The sequence below is a fragment of the Pristiophorus japonicus genome, chromosome 9 (assembly GCF_044704955.1).
Source record: "Pristiophorus japonicus isolate sPriJap1 chromosome 9, sPriJap1.hap1, whole genome shotgun sequence".
NCBI lineage: Eukaryota > Metazoa > Chordata > Chondrichthyes > Pristiophoridae > Pristiophorus > Pristiophorus japonicus.
In genome coordinates this window covers 132,053,713-132,070,434 of record NC_091985.1, presented here as the reverse complement: position 1 = coordinate 132,070,434, position 16,722 = coordinate 132,053,713, and the positions used below count along the sequence as shown (strand labels likewise).

General features: G+C 45.1%; 1 protein-coding gene across 3 annotated transcripts in view; it reads right to left on the bottom strand.

Moving 5' to 3' along the window:
- Positions 1 to 16,722, bottom strand: part of LOC139273233 (serine/threonine-protein kinase PAK 5-like) — a 365,900-nt gene that overhangs the window by 29,552 nt on the left and 319,626 nt on the right. The window lies entirely within an intron of this gene.

Below are 16,722 nucleotides of genomic sequence, written 5' to 3'. Positions count from 1 at the left end.
CCCAAAGCGCTTTACAGCTAATGAAGTGCTTTTGAAGTGTAATCACTGTTGTAACGTAGGAAACATGGCAGCCAATTTGCGCACAGCAAACTCCCACACATAGCAATGTGATAATGACCAGATGATCTGTTTTTTGGTGATGTTGGTTGAGGGATAAATATTGGCCAGGACATGGAGATAACTCACTTGCTCTTCTTCAAAATAATCCCATGGGATCTTTTACATCCACCTGAGGGAACAGATGGGGCCTCGGTTTAATGTCTCATTCGAAAGACAGCACCTCCAACAGTGCAGCACTCCCTTAATACTGCGCTGGAATGTCGGCCTAGATTTTTCTGCTCTGGTGCTGAATGAGCAGGTGAATGCCATATTGGACCCTTCAGCGCCTATTTTTCCACCTGAAAACAAATGTTGTGTGATCCAATTTCCTGGCCAGGTTCTTTTCTTGCCAGTATTGGTGCAATAAAATTTGAGCTAGAAATTCATTATAGCCAAGAAATCGGCAGTGCTTAGACCAAAAATGATTAAGTAGTGCAACCTGAAAATCATCTAGGCTGCATGCAAAATTTGTCCTCACTCCTCATTAAAATGACTGCAGTCATGATTCTCATCTAAAAGCTCAAGCTCATTGGTTCAAAGATGGACCAATATCAGGGGCAGTCTAAATGCAAGTAATGATTGTCACAGGTTTTTTTCACAACATAAAGGGGAGGTTTATTGATGCTGCAGCACCTCATTCTCAGCATTGCTGGGTGTGCAGCTCCTTCAACAACCATAAGAAGGAGGACAAGGAGAAGTAGCCCTTATTTACAAATTCTGATGGCAGATCGCCGCCCCAGGGAGAGTCCGGAGGTTTTCTGATTAAGCTTCGGAGGCATTGGTTTTAGCAGTGGAGCGAAGGCGGGCGGTCCTGTACAGGTGGACCTCGCCACAAGTCTGCTGGACTATGTGGAGGGAGGTGGCACACCACATCACGGGCAGCACTGTAGTCCCCAGGACCTACACCTAGTGCAGGATGAAGTTTAATGATCTCACATGGGTGGTCAGGATGAGTGAAGGCTTTAACAAATGCTACATACCACCATCTGTACCACAAATTTTACACACGGCTTGATGCACCAAAGCCCAGCACTCACCCACCAACAATCTCTACCTCGCAACACTCACACCTTGCTATTCAACTATGGCAGGCACTAGAGTCATTAGTTACATAAGAACATAAGAAATAGGAGCTGGAGTAGGCCATTTAGCCCTTTGAGTCTTCTCCACCATTCAGTAAGATCATGGCTGATCTTCTACCTCAACACCACCTTCTCACACTATCCCTATATCCTTGATTCCCAAAAATTTATCGACCTCTGTCTTGAATATACTCAACGACTGAGCATCCACAACCCTCTGGGGTAGAGAATTCCAAAGATTCACCACCTTTTGAGTGAAGAAATTTCTCGTCATCTCAGTCCTAAATGGCCGACCCCTTATTCTGAGTCTGTGACACCATGTTCTAGATTCCCCAGCCAGGGGAAACACTTTCTCAGCATTAACCCTGTCAATTAATAAAGATGAAATAGCAGCACATTTGGAAAGCAGTGACGGGATTGGTCCAAGTCAGCATGGATTTATGAAAGGGAAATCCTGCTTGACAAATCTTCTAGAATTTTTTTGAGAATGTAACTGGTAGCGTGGACAAGGGAGAACCAGTGGATGTGGTGTATTTGGACTTTCAAAAGGCTTTTGACAAGGTCCCACACAAGAGATTGGCATGCAAAATTAAAGCACATGGTATTGGGGGAAATGTACTGATGTGGATAGAGAACTGGTTGGCAGATAGGAAGCAGAGAGTCGGGATAAACGGGTCCTTTTCAGAATGGCAGGCAGTGGGGCGCCTCAGGGCTCAGTGCTGGGACCCCAGCTCTTTACAATATACATGAATGATTTGGATGAAGGAATTGAGTGTAATATCTCCAAGTTTGCAGATGACACCAAGCTGAGTGGCAGTGAAAGCTGTGAGGAGGATGCTAAAAGGCTGCAGGGTGACTTGGACAGGTTAGGTGAGTGGACAAACGAGTGGCAGTTGCAGTATAATGTGGATAGATGTGAGGTTATCCACTTTGGTGGCAAAAACATGAAGGCAGAATTTTATCTGAATGGCAGCAGATTAGGAAAAAGGGAGGTGCAACGAGACCTGGGTGTCATGGTACATCAGTCATTGAAAGTTGGCATGCAGGTACAGCAGGCGGTGAAGGCGGCAAATGGTATGTTGGCCTTCATAGCTAGGGGATTTGAGTATAGGAGCAGGGAGATCTTACTGCAGTTGTACAGGGCCTTAGTGAGGCCTCACCTGGAATATTTTGTTCAGTTTTGGTCTCCTAATCTGAGGAAGGACGTTCTTGCTATTGAAGGAGTGCAGCGAAGGTTCACGAGACTGGTTCCCGGGATGGCTGGACTGACATATGAGGAGAGACTGGATCGACTGGGCCTGTATTCACTGGAGTTTAGAAGGATGAGAGGGGATCTCATAGAAACATATAAAATTCTGACGGGACTGGACAGGTTAGATACAGGAAGAATGTTTCCGATGTTGGGGAAGTCCAGAACCAAGGACATAGTCTAAGGATAAGGGGTAAGCAATTTAGGACTGAGATGAGGAGAAACTTCTTCGCTCAGAGAGTTGTTAACCTGTGGAATTCCCTACCGCAGAGTGTTGTTGATGCCAGTTCATTGGATATATTCAAGAGGGAGTTGGATATGGCCCTTACGGCTAAAGGGATCAAGGGGTATGGAGAGAAAGCAGGAAAGGGGTACTGAGGTGGATGATCAGCCATGATCTTATTGAATGGTGATGCAGGCTCAAAGGGCCGAATGGCCTACTCCTGCACCTATTTTCTATGGCCCTCAAGTTTCCACACACGGCAAAACAGGCGCCCCTCCGAGCTGGGCGCCCGTTTTTCGCGCCAAAAACGGCGCCTGAAAAAAAACGCGCTATTCTCGAGCGCTTTGCAGCTCGATGTGTGCTTGGCGTGGCGCCCAGGGGGCAGAGCCTACTACTCGCGCCGATTTTGTAAGTAGGAGGGGGTGGGTACCATTTAAATGAGTTTTTTTCGTGCCGGCAACCCTGCGCGTGCGCGTTGGAGCGTTCGCGCATGCGCAGTGTGAAGGAAACATTGGCACTCAGCCATTTTTGTAGTTCTTTGCAGCTGTTCATTTTTTTAATCATTTTTTAATAAAAGCACATTGCCCTTCCATGATCAGCACTGAGGCTTCTTGCAGCAGTGAGAAGGCTGCAGGAAGCCTCAGAAGTTGAGGCAGCCGTTTCCCGACGGGCCCAACCGACGGCAGGGGGGCCTCCCCCTCCTGCCGTCGGGAATGGCTGCCTCAACTTCTGAGGCTCCCTGCAGCCTTCCCCTCCCTCCGCCGGCGGGAATGGCTGCTGCCGTCGGTTGGTCGGGCCCTCACTGCCTTTCCCCCCCCCGCGGGAACGGCTGCCTCCTCCCTGCCTTTCCCCCCCTGCCGTCGGGAATGGCTGCCTCAACTTGTGAGGCTTCCTGCAGCATTCTCCCTGCCTGAAGCACTTTCACACAGGTAGGAACATGGTTTCTTTGCTTATAAATTTTTGTAATTATTTGTATAAGTATAACTAAGGATTTATTGTAGAATTTAATGACTTCCCTTCCCCACCTCGTTCCGGACGCCTAATTTGTAACCTACGTCTGATTTTTTAATGTGTAGACAAGGTTTTTTCAGGCCTACAAAAATCTTCACTTGCTCCATTCTAAGTTAGTTTGGAGTACGTTTTCACTGTGGAAACTTTCAAATCAGGCGTCAGTGGCCGGACACGCTCCCTTTTGAAAAAAAAATTCTGTTCAAAAGTGAAACTGTTCTAAATGACTCGAACTGCAGAAAACTTAAATGTGGAGAATTGCGATTTCTAAGATACTCCGTTCTCCACCAGTTGCTCCTCAGGAGCAAATCATGTGGAAACTTGGGCCCTATGTTTCTATGTTTCTAAGCCCTTTAACAATTTTATATGTTTCAATTAGATCACCTCTCATTCTTCTAAACTCTAGCAAATATAGGTCTAGTCTACTCAATCTGTCCTCATAAGACAATGACTCATCCCAGGAACCAGTCAAGTCCGTCTTTCTTTAGACAGGGAGACCAGAACTGTACACAGTACTCCAGGTGTGGCTTCACCAAAGCCCTGCATAATTGAAGTAAGACTTCTCTACTCTTATACTCTAATCCCTTTGTAACAAAAGCCAACATACTATTTTCTTTCCTAATTGCTTGCTGTACCTGCAGGTTAACTTTCTGTGATTCATGTGCAAGGACACCCAGGTCCCTCTGAATGCAAACATTTCCCAGCCTCTCACCATTCAAAAAATATAATTTTTTTGTTTTTCCAACCAAAGTGGATAACTTCACACTTCCCCACATTGTATTCCATTTACCATGTTCTTGCCCACTCAGTCAACCTGTCAATATCTCTCTGCAGCCTCTTTGCTTCTTACATACAGCTTACTTTCCCACCTAACTTTGTATCATCCACAAACTTGGATATGTTACATTCAGTCCCTTCATCTAAGTCATTAATATAGATTGTAAATAGCTAAGGCCCAAATACAGATCCTTGTGGTACCCCACTAGTTACAGCCTGCCAGCCTGAAAAAGTCTTGTTTATTCCTCCAGTTATTACAATCCATGTGATATGTTTATAGATACATTTATTAATTTTGTTTGGAATATTTTGTGGTCTCTCTCATTTCACCTTTGCGTCCAGGAGGATGCTGTGATATGGCATGAGACAGGGATTGTATGATGGGGATGTGGTGAGCTGCGGGGATCTGGGGTTTCATTGATGAGAATCAAAGTCTGATCAGCCGGTCACGGACAGCTCATCTGGCAGGCTGATTGTCTCGCTGTCTCCATCCTCCCTCCTCCTCATCCTCTTCCTCCTCTGCCTCGTCATCCTCCTGAGGTGGCCTCGCAATCCCTGCTGGCAAGGGCTGCACACTCATGATAGCCAAGTTGTGGAGCATGCAGCAGACCACCACGAAATAGGGCACCCACTCCGGCAAGTACTGGAGGGCTCCTCCCGAGCGGTCAAGGCAGCGGGACCATTGCTTCAGTAGGCCGATGATGTCCCTGGTGGCAACATGGCTCTCATTATATGAGTGCTGGGCAGGAGTGATGGGGATGTGGGGGGGGGGAAGAGGGAGTCATGAGCCAAGTGGAGAGCGTATAGCCCTCGTCTCCGAGCAGCCACCCTCGAGCTTGATGTGGTGGCTGGAAGAGTGCTGGCACACCGGTCTGCCTCAGGATGAAGGTATTGTGCTGCCAGGATAGTGGGCATTGACGTTGAGGATTCGCTGTGTGTGGTCACACACCAACTGCACATTAAGTGAGTGGTAGCCTTTGTGGTTACAGAAGATCTGAGGATTGTTATGCAGTGCCCACAAAGGCAAATGGGTGCAGTTGATGGCCCACGGGAAGCCCGCTATCCTGGCAAAGCCACACGCACGCTCATTCTGCTTCTCTCTGTTGATTGGGAAGCCAATGTATTCCCTTCTCCTGCTGTAGAGAGCCTCATTGACCTCTCAGATCCAACAATGGATGTCAAACTGTGAAATGATAACCATGTCTCATGCTGCAGACTGGAACGATCTGCTGGCGAAGAAATTGAGGGCTATGATGACTTTGACTGCCACTAGGAGAGACGTGGTCGTCCTGGTCTGAGGCTGGAGGTCTGGTTGCAGGAGGTAGCAGAGCTCTGTGAGCACCTCCTTGGTGAAGCGGAACCTCCTAATACACTGCTCCTTGCTTAACTGAAGGTAGGAGAAGTGATGTCAGAAGACCGTGGAAGGGTAAGGCCTCCTGTTGACAGCCCCGATGGCTCTCCTCCTCCCTCTACACATATGTTCCAGTCTTTCTCACTGCCTTCTTCCAGTAGCAGGAAGTAGCACACAGCCACTCAAGCTTCAAAAACCTGTCAAGTCCGAATGATTGGTGATGATCCGTTCAAATAGCGTCGCTGGAGTCGGCTTCCTGCTACTGCACACCACCTCAACCTGCTGTCGTTTTCTCCAGCCGGTAGGTTCATTGGCTGTAACGAAGTTAGGAGATTGGGCGTCAAGTGACTGACGTCATGATCTTTGCGATGGTGAGGACTCCGGTGATCCCGTTCAGCGGCAGCTCTACCAGCAAGACCGACATGTCGTGCGGCGCTGGAATTGGCATCAGGTGGCGTTAAAGCTCTCAATGGTGTTTTAATGCCATCTCGTGGTGCTAACGTGTGGTGCAAACCATATGAATTTGCCCTCCAAGATGTTTACAAATGATGTTACTTTTTATTTTACTACAATGTTTCTTTCCTCCCCATTACCCTAAGGAGACTATGGGGGGAAAATTGCGGTCGAAGGCTTCCTTCGTACGAATGCCTCCGACCCGAAAAAAATCTACGAAAGTACCTGGTGATCCCGGAGGACATAGGATTCCAATCAGAGGCCTAGGTTCGCTGCGCAGCGGACAGGGAGATGTACGTACATGCTGGAGTTACGTGGACCTGGACCTATGCAGTATTCTCATGGATAAAAATGGGAGCTCTGTTTGTACAGGCTCCCATTACTATCAATGAGAAAACCCCCTAAAACACCAAAACAGCATATAAAACACCTTACATATTTAAAATTAATTGAAATTAAATGTAATTAAATGTTTTAGAAAAAATATATATTTTTGGGAATTAAAAAAAAAATGTGTTTTAATAGGGTTAAAAATAAATTTACCTGAATGGACAGGGTTTTTAATATAAAAATGAGTGTTTAAATTTAATTTTTATATATTTTAAAAGTGTTACGTTGGTAATAGTAGACTATACACCTGTTTTTACCAGACATAAAAGCTTGAAGGACATTCGCTGGGCAAATAGCCCAATCTTTCCCCGTGGATGTCCTTCTCCCAGGGATGCGTAGAATCTTGACACAGCGGGAAATCCCGTGCTCGGCGCATGCGCATGCGCATTGCTCGCTCAGAATCGGCTTTTGCGAGGCCACGTGCGTGCACTTCGTACAGACCCGGCGAGGCCACAATTTCTGGGCCTATATTTCCCCTGGTTTCTAATCTAAATCTCGACACAATCACTACAATGAAGCATTTACAGACCAATCCGTTAAGCTCAGAAAAATCATAGCAACTACCCATCGCACCAGCTGAGTGCTAGCATAACCACAAGCCATGCAACTTTTAAACTTTAAAATAACTCAAATTTTGACAGATAAAACTGCATCAGCAATCACCAAAAAAACAGAGGAGGATTGCTATGGGGGTCACTGAGCAAGGACATCTCGTAATAGCTGTGGGGATAAAATTTTGGTGACGTCCAATCCAGTCACCCTTCTCCAAGTTGTCGCCCTCCTGCACCAGCTTGTGCTGCTCCCTGAAGTGGCATGCCTCCATGCTGCTCCCGGGCCGCTGCACCTCCGCTCCTTTTATGGCCCTGACCTGCGGCTGATTTGGAGAAGGACTATTGGATTGGACGTCACCAAAATCAAGGTCGCTGATTGGAACGTGGACAGGTACAGCAGGAGAGGCGGCAAGCAACAGAGGAGCAGCGAGGATGGGGCGAAGGAACGGCGCGAGATTGTAGAGCGGCGTGATCGGAGCCCAGAAGAGGAGTGAGTTCGGGGCCCAGAAGAGGCGAGGGCCCAGGGGCAGCACGGGCCAGCCCACACTGCGATATGTGCGCGCACTAGGTCCGTGCAGCAGAGCTGGTTAATCCTTGCCACTGGAACCTGACCTAGCTCTGTCAAGCCCGTGTGGTGGCTGCTGTGCAATGGCCACCACACATTAAAAAAATCCACGCACAGGCATCTTCCACCCTTCAACATGGAGTTCAGGACCTGGAATGTCAGGTCCTTCATTGAAATACCTGTGAACTCATCCCTTTTTGGTGTGGAAGTCATCCTCGATACGAGGGACCGCCTAAGAAGAAGGGGATAAAAGCAGAAAGTTGCTAATTGTTAGTGATGGATAACCTACAACCAAAAATAATAAAGCAAACTAATCTATAAAGGTACAAAAATATATGTGGCTTGGAATGGGAAATGCAATGGGTGGGGTGGGGGGTTATGTGGGTTTGGGTGTGGAGCAAAGCCGGATCTTCAACCAGCCTTCTTCTATGCCAAATTGACGAAGACTTCAAGATCTGTCTTCTCCTTCCCCCCGATTGGAAATGCATATAGCTCAATTTTATTCAATTCTTTGACCTTATTTGACTAGTATGTCACTTGAACTTTATAACAAAATAGCTTTGCACTATGGACTCTAAGGGACTCTCTTCAATTACTGTATGCAATCAGATGAACAAGACAGACTTTCTATCCTGGATAATAGTGCTGGTATTAATTTTAGTGATTAGCCGTGCTTCCCCCTTGATAAAGTTACTCTCCTCCCTCCAACTGAACCAGACTAAAACTTTAATGTTGCTTTCTATTTGAAATGCTAATTGACCTGCTGTGGAATGTCTGTTGATGGTTTAGATTTCTTTTTATTGCTAGTAACATTCAAATACACCTCTAATCCTTCTTTATACCAGATTTAAAATTTAGAAAAATAATAGCCACTGACCTCAAAGAAAGCTTCCCTAAGATATCTTGCGATTTCTGAGGTGAAAACTTTAGGGGTTTCTCAACATGTAATTGATTGTAGCGCTGTGAATAGGGGATTCCTAGCGTAGTGTAGCAGTGACCAGCCAATCATATTGAAGAATTCTCACAGACAGCAAACCAGGAAATGAAGAGCACTGATTATCTGCACTTTTATAAAATGTTACAGAGCAAAATAAAGATTGGGACATATACATGGGGTTAAGGTTATTGTAATTTTTATCAGAGAAATTTGACATTCCACAAATATAGAAATTTGTTTTTCAGGGCCAGAATTGTTCAGCAGTCAATGCTGTTAAAACCCCAGTTACACCTATTCCAACACGGTTTAACATTTAATGGGGTATTTGTCATGCATTCAACTATCATTGTAACCCATGTATAAGCTGACCTAAGTCATACACCTTGAGAACATTGACCACAAGGGGCGAACTTGTGGGAGACACTCCTAACCTGGACTTTCAGGGTATAAAAGGGGAAGCTCCACCCACCTTCATCACTTGAGGTCTTGGCAATAAAGATAAATGGTCACAGAGTGACCTTGTCTAAAGTATGGGCCTCGTGTGCATTTATACTGTATAGTAAGGACATATCATTTGGACATATCATAACAGCAATATTAGCCCAGAAAAGCTAAATTTTTCATCAGTTCCAGCCAATGACAGAGCAGTGAGAGACTGACTGCAAATTCAAGATTTCCGTCTTTAGATGCGCATGTGCTAAATCCTGAAACTAGGGTCAGTTTCAGAGAGGTAATGACGGCGAAGGCCGACAGTTCACTGTCATTATCCACCGCAAAATCCGGGCCCATGTATATAAATATAGGATACATTGAAACACAATACTGCATGAAACTGAAATATGTTGAGGTAGAAAACTCTGTCCAGGGTCAAATCAGAAGAAACTAACAACCATATTTTACAACACATAAAATACAGTAAGAAATGCTAATTATTAGGATTTATAATTATAATATAAATCATTACACCAATCACAACCAACAGAGCAGTGTTTGTCAGTGCAATGCAGAAGTATTATTAACCCACTGAGAGATGGTTCAATGTGCAGGCTCGCTCAGCCATATGGTGTAACAAACCATCTGTTCAGACAATTCACTATAGGAAAAATGGTGAGTGGGTGGGGGGATGGAATCAGAAAAAACATTGCAAAGGCACCAAAAAATGTAGCAGATATATTCAAACATAGTTAATTTATAAAAAAAAAAATCTAATTGATTTCTAAATCGTTTTTCTTGGAGATGCTTACTGCCACAGTTAGAACATATTTTTGGTTTTCTTCCTAGACGTAGGCTCATATCTCATAGCTTTGACGCTCAGGACAAAGCCTTATGAGAACAGCCTCAACAAGAAGACAACTCTAAGTAACATTCTACTGTTCTGTTAAATGAATAAATTGTAGAAGACACTGCAGAAATTACATATCATTGTTGACAGCATAGTTAGCATACTACAAGTAGTAATTTACTCCGCTTTCACATTTTGTCAACTGTCCACAGCACACACTTGACTATATATTTAAATTGTTCCATTTACACTGATTGAACCAACACTATTCCAGTTCCCAAGACACAGAAGCAAAGGCTTGCTGAGTACCTGTATTTAATATTTTGCTTCAGTTTAGATTTAGCTAACTTTGATATAAATGTATTTTCTACGAAGATTAATTTGATGGTTATAAAGGCAACACTCACCAGCAAGTTGTATGAAATAAATTCTTTAAACAATGAGATCTTTAAATTAACTCTTAGAACATAAGAACATAAGAACATAAGAATTAAGAACAGGAGCAGGCCATCTAGCCCCTCGAGCCTGCTCCGCCATTCAACAAGATCATGGCTGATCTGGCCGTGCACTCAGCTTCACTTACCCGCCCGCTCCCCGTAACCCTTAATTCCCTTATTGGTTAAAAATCTATCTATCTGTGATTTGAATGCATTCAATGAGCTAGCCTCAACTGCTTCCTTGGGCAGAGAATTCCACAGATTCACAACCCTCTGGGAGAAGAAATTCTTTCTCAACTCGGTTTTAAATTGGCTCCCCCGTATTTTGAGGCTGTGCCCCCTCGTTCTAGTCTCCCCGACCAGTGGAAACAACCTCTCTGCCTCTATCTTGTCTATCCCTTTCATTATTTTAAATGTTTCTATAAGATCACCCCTCATCCTTCTGAACTCCAACGAGTAAAGACCCAGTCTACTCAATCTATCATAAGGTAACCCCCTCATCTCCGGAATCAGCCTAGTGAATCGTCTCTGTACCCCTCAAAAGCTAGTATATCCTTCCTTAAGTAAGGTGACCAAAACTGCACGCAGTACTCCAGGTGCGGCCTCACCAATACCCTATACAGTTGCAGCAGGACCTCCCTGCTTTTGTACTCCATACCTCTTGCAATGAAGGCCAACATTCCATTCGCCTTCCTGATTACCTGCTGCACCTGCAAACTAACTTTTTGGGATTCATGCACAAGGGCCCCCAGGTCCCTCTGCACCGCAGCATGTTGTAATTTCTCCCCATTCAAATAATATTCCCTTTTACTGTTTTTTTTCCCCCAAGGTGGATGACCTCACACTTTCCGACATTGTATTCCATCTGCCAAACCTTAGCCCATTCGCTTAACCTATCTAAATCTCTTTGCAGCCTCTATGTGTCCTCTACACAACTCGCTTTCCCACTAATCTTTGCAAATCTTGTTACACTACACTCTGTCCCCATTTCCAGGTCATCTATGTATATTGTAAACAGTTGTGGTCCCAGCACCGATCCCTGTGGCACACCACTAACCACCGATTTCCAACCCGAAAAGGACCCATTTATCCCTACTCTCTGCTTTCTGTTAGCCAGCCAATTCTCTTTCCATGCTAATACATTTCCTCTGACTCCGCGTACCTTTATCTCCTGCAATAACCTTTTGTGTGGCACCTTATCGAATGCCTTTTGGAAATCTAAATACACCACATCCATCGGCACACCTCTATCCACCATGCTTGTTATATCCTCAAAGAATTCCAGTAAATTAGTTAAACATGATTTCCACTTCTTCAATCCATGCTGCGTCAGCTTGATTGCACTATTCCTATCGAGATGTCACGCTATTTCTTCCTTAATGATAGTTTCAAGCATTTTCCCCACTACAGATGTTAAACTAACCGGCCTATAGTTACCTGCCTTTTGTCTGCCCCCTTTTTTAAACAGAGGCGTTACATTAGCTGCTTTCCAATCCGCTGGTACCTCCCCAGAGTCCAGAGAATTTTGGTAGATTATAACGAATGCATCTGCTATAACTTCCGCCATCTCTTTTAATACCCTGGGATGCGTTTCATCAGGACCAGGGGACTTGTCTACCTTGAGTTCCATTAGCCTGTCCAGCACTACCCTCCTAGTGATAGTGATTGTCTCAAGGTCCTCCCTTCCCACATTCCCGTGACCAGCAATTTTTGGCATGGTTTTTGTGTCTTTCACTGTGAAGACTGATAAAATCAAGTTAAACTGTTGTAATCATCTAATCTTAAATTATTATAGATTAGCTTCCAGAGTCCTTGAGCCAAAATATTCAAACCATAATCCCCCCCAATGGATAAATGTCACAAGCTCCTGTATTGAATGCCAGATGACACACACCACTTTGTTGGCAAGGAAAAGTTAGACAGACCAATCTGACCCCATCTTACGGTAAAACTTTCCATTCGGCCAACCATTGGGCATTAGCAGCATCATGAAGAAGTCCACAGCTTACTTTGGCCCAGGGGTGCTTAGGCTATAGGAGCAAATGTATTGGCAGAAGGCTGTGATGAGGATTTAATGGAGGTGAATCGTATTAGACAGAAAATAAAAATGCTCAAAAATGACAACAGTCTTTGTCCAATTTTGATTGTTATATTCTACTGTCAAATGAGGTAATGTGATTGAAAGAGGCTAAAATAGTGTTTCTGCTTTCAATCTACCTCAGCCAACTCAGTTTAACGCAGTTGCTTATTTGTAATAAAACTATACAGAAAAAGAAATACATTACTGAATTGCTGCATCATTACACCTAATAGAAGTTAAAACATAAAAGTTAATGATCTAGCATTTCTATGGTGAAGCACTACATTAAAACAGGCTGTTTACTGTTCTCTGGAGGGGCTGTATGCATGGCCTGATTACCACCCACTGAACTTGTGCACTGTTAACAATATCCTGGCATTCTGCTGACAACAGTCTTCTTTAAAAACCAATGGGTAGAAATTTGCATCGTTTGCGCCTCCAGTTAGTGCCCCCAGGAGGCGCAAACGATTTCTCCCTGGGGTGGGTGGGAGCTACTGCCTCCCACAAAATTGCACGGGAGTTAGTGGAGGCACAAACTGGCAGCGCCCCGCTCCTGCCGGTAGCACCCTGGGCCGCTGCGCCAGTGACGATGACATCAGCATATGCAACGTCCCACTTTTACTCCGGAGCGAAAATTGGGTATCATCCAGTGAGGCCACCGCAAGCAATGTTCATGCCAGCCTTAGGTCGCGAACTGGGCTGCACCCAGTTTACGGGGTGAAAAGTATAGGAGGTGTGTGCCGCCACTTTTAAAAAGTAACGACTTACTAGTCTGGCCTTTCGCTAACGATTACGCGGGGTCCATGCCGCGATGGTGTAGCCTGGGACTCCGCTTCTATGCTGGGCTGCGGCCATGTCACCCTGCTCCCCGGTGGCGTAATGGTGGTCCCTTGCCTTACTGCTGAGCTTGCAGCGTGCCCTCTCCTTTAATGGAAGGGGAGGGTCCCGTGCTCGCGCCAGTGCTATAACGGCGCTCCGTGTAGTGCTGGAAAATTCGCATGCTTACAGCCCTGGAACCGCCATCCAGAGGAAGTGAAGTGCCCGACATTGCACTCCACTTCCTCTTGGGGGCGGTAACCCTAATTTCACAGCCGGGGTGGGACTTCCGCGCCGGGTGCAGGAAATCCCGCCTCGGTTACCGCCCCCAACTGGAGTGTTACCAAATTTCAGCCCAAGGATCTGAATAACTTTCTCTTACTAATTTCAATAGAAAAATTAACATCCTTATTGTGCTCAAATTTGTCTTACAAGCTGTTTTAACCAATCTTATGAGAAAAAATGGATATAAAAATTGCAATTTATTCAAACTAATATCATTGCTTGTTGCAAAATACAAGAATGTGAGAGCAGAAAAAATAGTTTTTAAGAACTTTGTGAATGCTGCAATTTGACAATAATGATATAATTGCTTAAGAGTTTTCGTCGCGGCAGTGACTCCGCACCGCACCTAACTTCCGCCCCTCAGTTGCTATCACCGCTGTATTTTTGCCCCTCAGGTGTCGGCACTGCCCCCATTATGACCGACTTCCAGATCAAAACACAAAAAAAAAAACAAAGAGCGCAATTTCGCAAAAGAGTCGACCTGAACCGCAGCTGCAGTAAACACCAACCGAAATGGGCGTTTTGGGCGGTGGGCAATTTGTACCCGCCGGTATCTAATGAAGAGAGGAGGAGACTGGAACACTCGAAGCTGTACAGAATGCAGGAGCAGCCAGCCAGTCTCTCTGCCTGCAACCAGTCTGTCACCACCCAAAGCTGTCGGCATCAGAGGCCAGGACAAGGAGCAAGCCACCAGAACAAGGTACCAGCAGAAGAGGGCATTCAGACTCCATAGATTATCAAGAACAGGAGCTGTTGGATTATCAGCAGCCAAATGTGCAGAAGTGACAGAGACATGGCAGATACAAAAATCTTGCATTTGTGTTTGTTTCTATAAGACTTCTGTACTGTATTATAAAAGCTGACTGTACCTCTTGTGCTGTCCTGCTCTGGCTAGATCTACTCCCAATTCTGTGATAGGAAGAGGGGAATAATTCTACAACCATGCAGTTGCGGAGTTCTTGGGACATTCTTGAATACATTTCAATACCTAGACACATTTATTTTGCTTGAGCAAAGGTTTGCTCAGAAATTCGCAAAGTGTTCAACACACCTTCAATAGTAAACTCAACAATTATTAAAATGAAAAATATTACATAGCCTTCATTTATAATTAAACTTGAAGCAATAAAGTCATATCAATCTTACAAAATTTCTATCCTATTATTGATCATGTAATCCTATATTTACCTCACATTCAGTATGAAATTATACCTTGAAATCCAGTTGAATAAAACTGTTTTTTCTTCAGTTTAAATTACTTTGATAGCAATATTCTATGTGACTGAAGCCATGGACCCTTCCCTATCCATCCTCTTTTTCCCTCCAATCTTTGACATGGTCAGCCATTCAATCCTTTTCCACTGCCTTACTTTCAATGACCACCTCAAGGGCATTATTTTCCAATGATATCATTCCTACCTGTCCCATTGTAGCAAAAGTACATTACCAACAATGGTTTTGTCCTCTGATGCCCACAAAGCCGCCTCCTGCGTACTCTATATTCCAACCTCAGCCTTCTAATCCTCATCTACATCCTGCCTTTTTGCAACATCAGTAAGCATGGAGTCAGCATCCATATGTGTACCTACTTCTTTGGCCCTGATATTTCCTGGGGGATGAGGGGGGAGAGGGGTTTGTGTGCGGTGTAGGGAGGAGTTTTGGTCGGGAAGTAAGTCCGGGTTTCCCCGCATTCTCTGCTGTTTTAACATCACTTCTGAGATCCAAGTGTCATTTTTTTGCAGCAGGAGCCCCGCCTGGAAGTCAACCTGATTGACAGGCTTGGCTTCCTGTCGGGTGGGGAACACTCCAGAGGAGACCACAGACCAGAAGCAGGTAGGGAGCCTGCAACTGTGTGAGTGGTAGCATGGGGGCTCCGATACTGGGGGGCAGTGGGGATGGTCGCCGATCCTGGGGTGGGGAGTCCGATTTCTGATCCCGGTGGGTGGTCCAAACTCTGATCCCGGGGGGAAGCTCCGTTCTCTGATCTGGGGAGGTCTGATCACGGGTGGGGGGGCGAGGGGGTGCTCCGATGGTAGGCAGGGATGAAGGCAAGCTTGATGGGCAGGGAGGAAGCACGCCTGCTCCTCCTGGCTCACAAACAGTGCTGGAAAGGCACTTGCCTTTTCCAGGAAGCAGTCCTTGCCTCCTTTTAGTTGCCAGGTTTAAACCTGGAAGTTGGGTTAATTAGCCTTCTTATAATTTTTAAATGACTAACCCGCCTCCTGGGAGCAGGTTGATAGCTCAGCCAACCCTGTCCCCCCACGTCCCATCCTGCCTCCGTTAAAATTTTCACATCCCACCCAACCCAAACCCACCCGTTTTGAGGGGGGTAAAAATTCCCCCTTTGTGTTGATATTTATGTCCTTATATACTATGATTTCTGAAGCAAATTTGGACCTGTAAATGTAAAATTAGTGTGAAAATCATAGCAACGACACTGAATTTCGCTTTGTTTCAGTTGCATCACTTCTGAGACATGACAGTTCAAATGTGGAGTAACGTTGTGATGACATCAGTATAACATAACACACCAGAACACAACATATCTCATGATGTTGTGACATCAAATATTACATATATTAATGCATTACTGTGCCTGCACAGCAGTACTCAGGATTTTAGAGTAAGCCGGTGCTCAGAATGTACTATGTACAGAAGCTTGCCATGTATTTACTTTGCATATACTATTGAGTTCTGATGAAGGGTCTAAGCCCAAAACATCGATCTCGTGGTTCCAGTGAGGAGCCATGCTCAAAGGGAGCACTGGTCAAAGAATTGCCACAACAAAGTTGTAGCCTTGTCCCTTCAAGCAGGGCTACCTGCTGGAAGCATGGCATCAATTTACCCTGGTAAGCTGTCTTTTCTTTTTCAGAGGGGCATTTCCAACATTGTCAATTTTCATTACAGCAATGTAAGAGCAAATGGCACCAAGTATAACATGGTTAGCATGATGAGACAATATCATTTCATGCACTTCACTACCTCACTCAAGCCTGTGCAGTGAGTGCATCATTCGTATACACTAATATTATTGGAAGCGCTACCAGTCTCCTTTGACAGAGTAGGTTCAGCTCTTTCGATATTACAGGTGGAGCGTCCGAAATCCAGAAACCTTGGGACCGAGGTTGTTATGGATT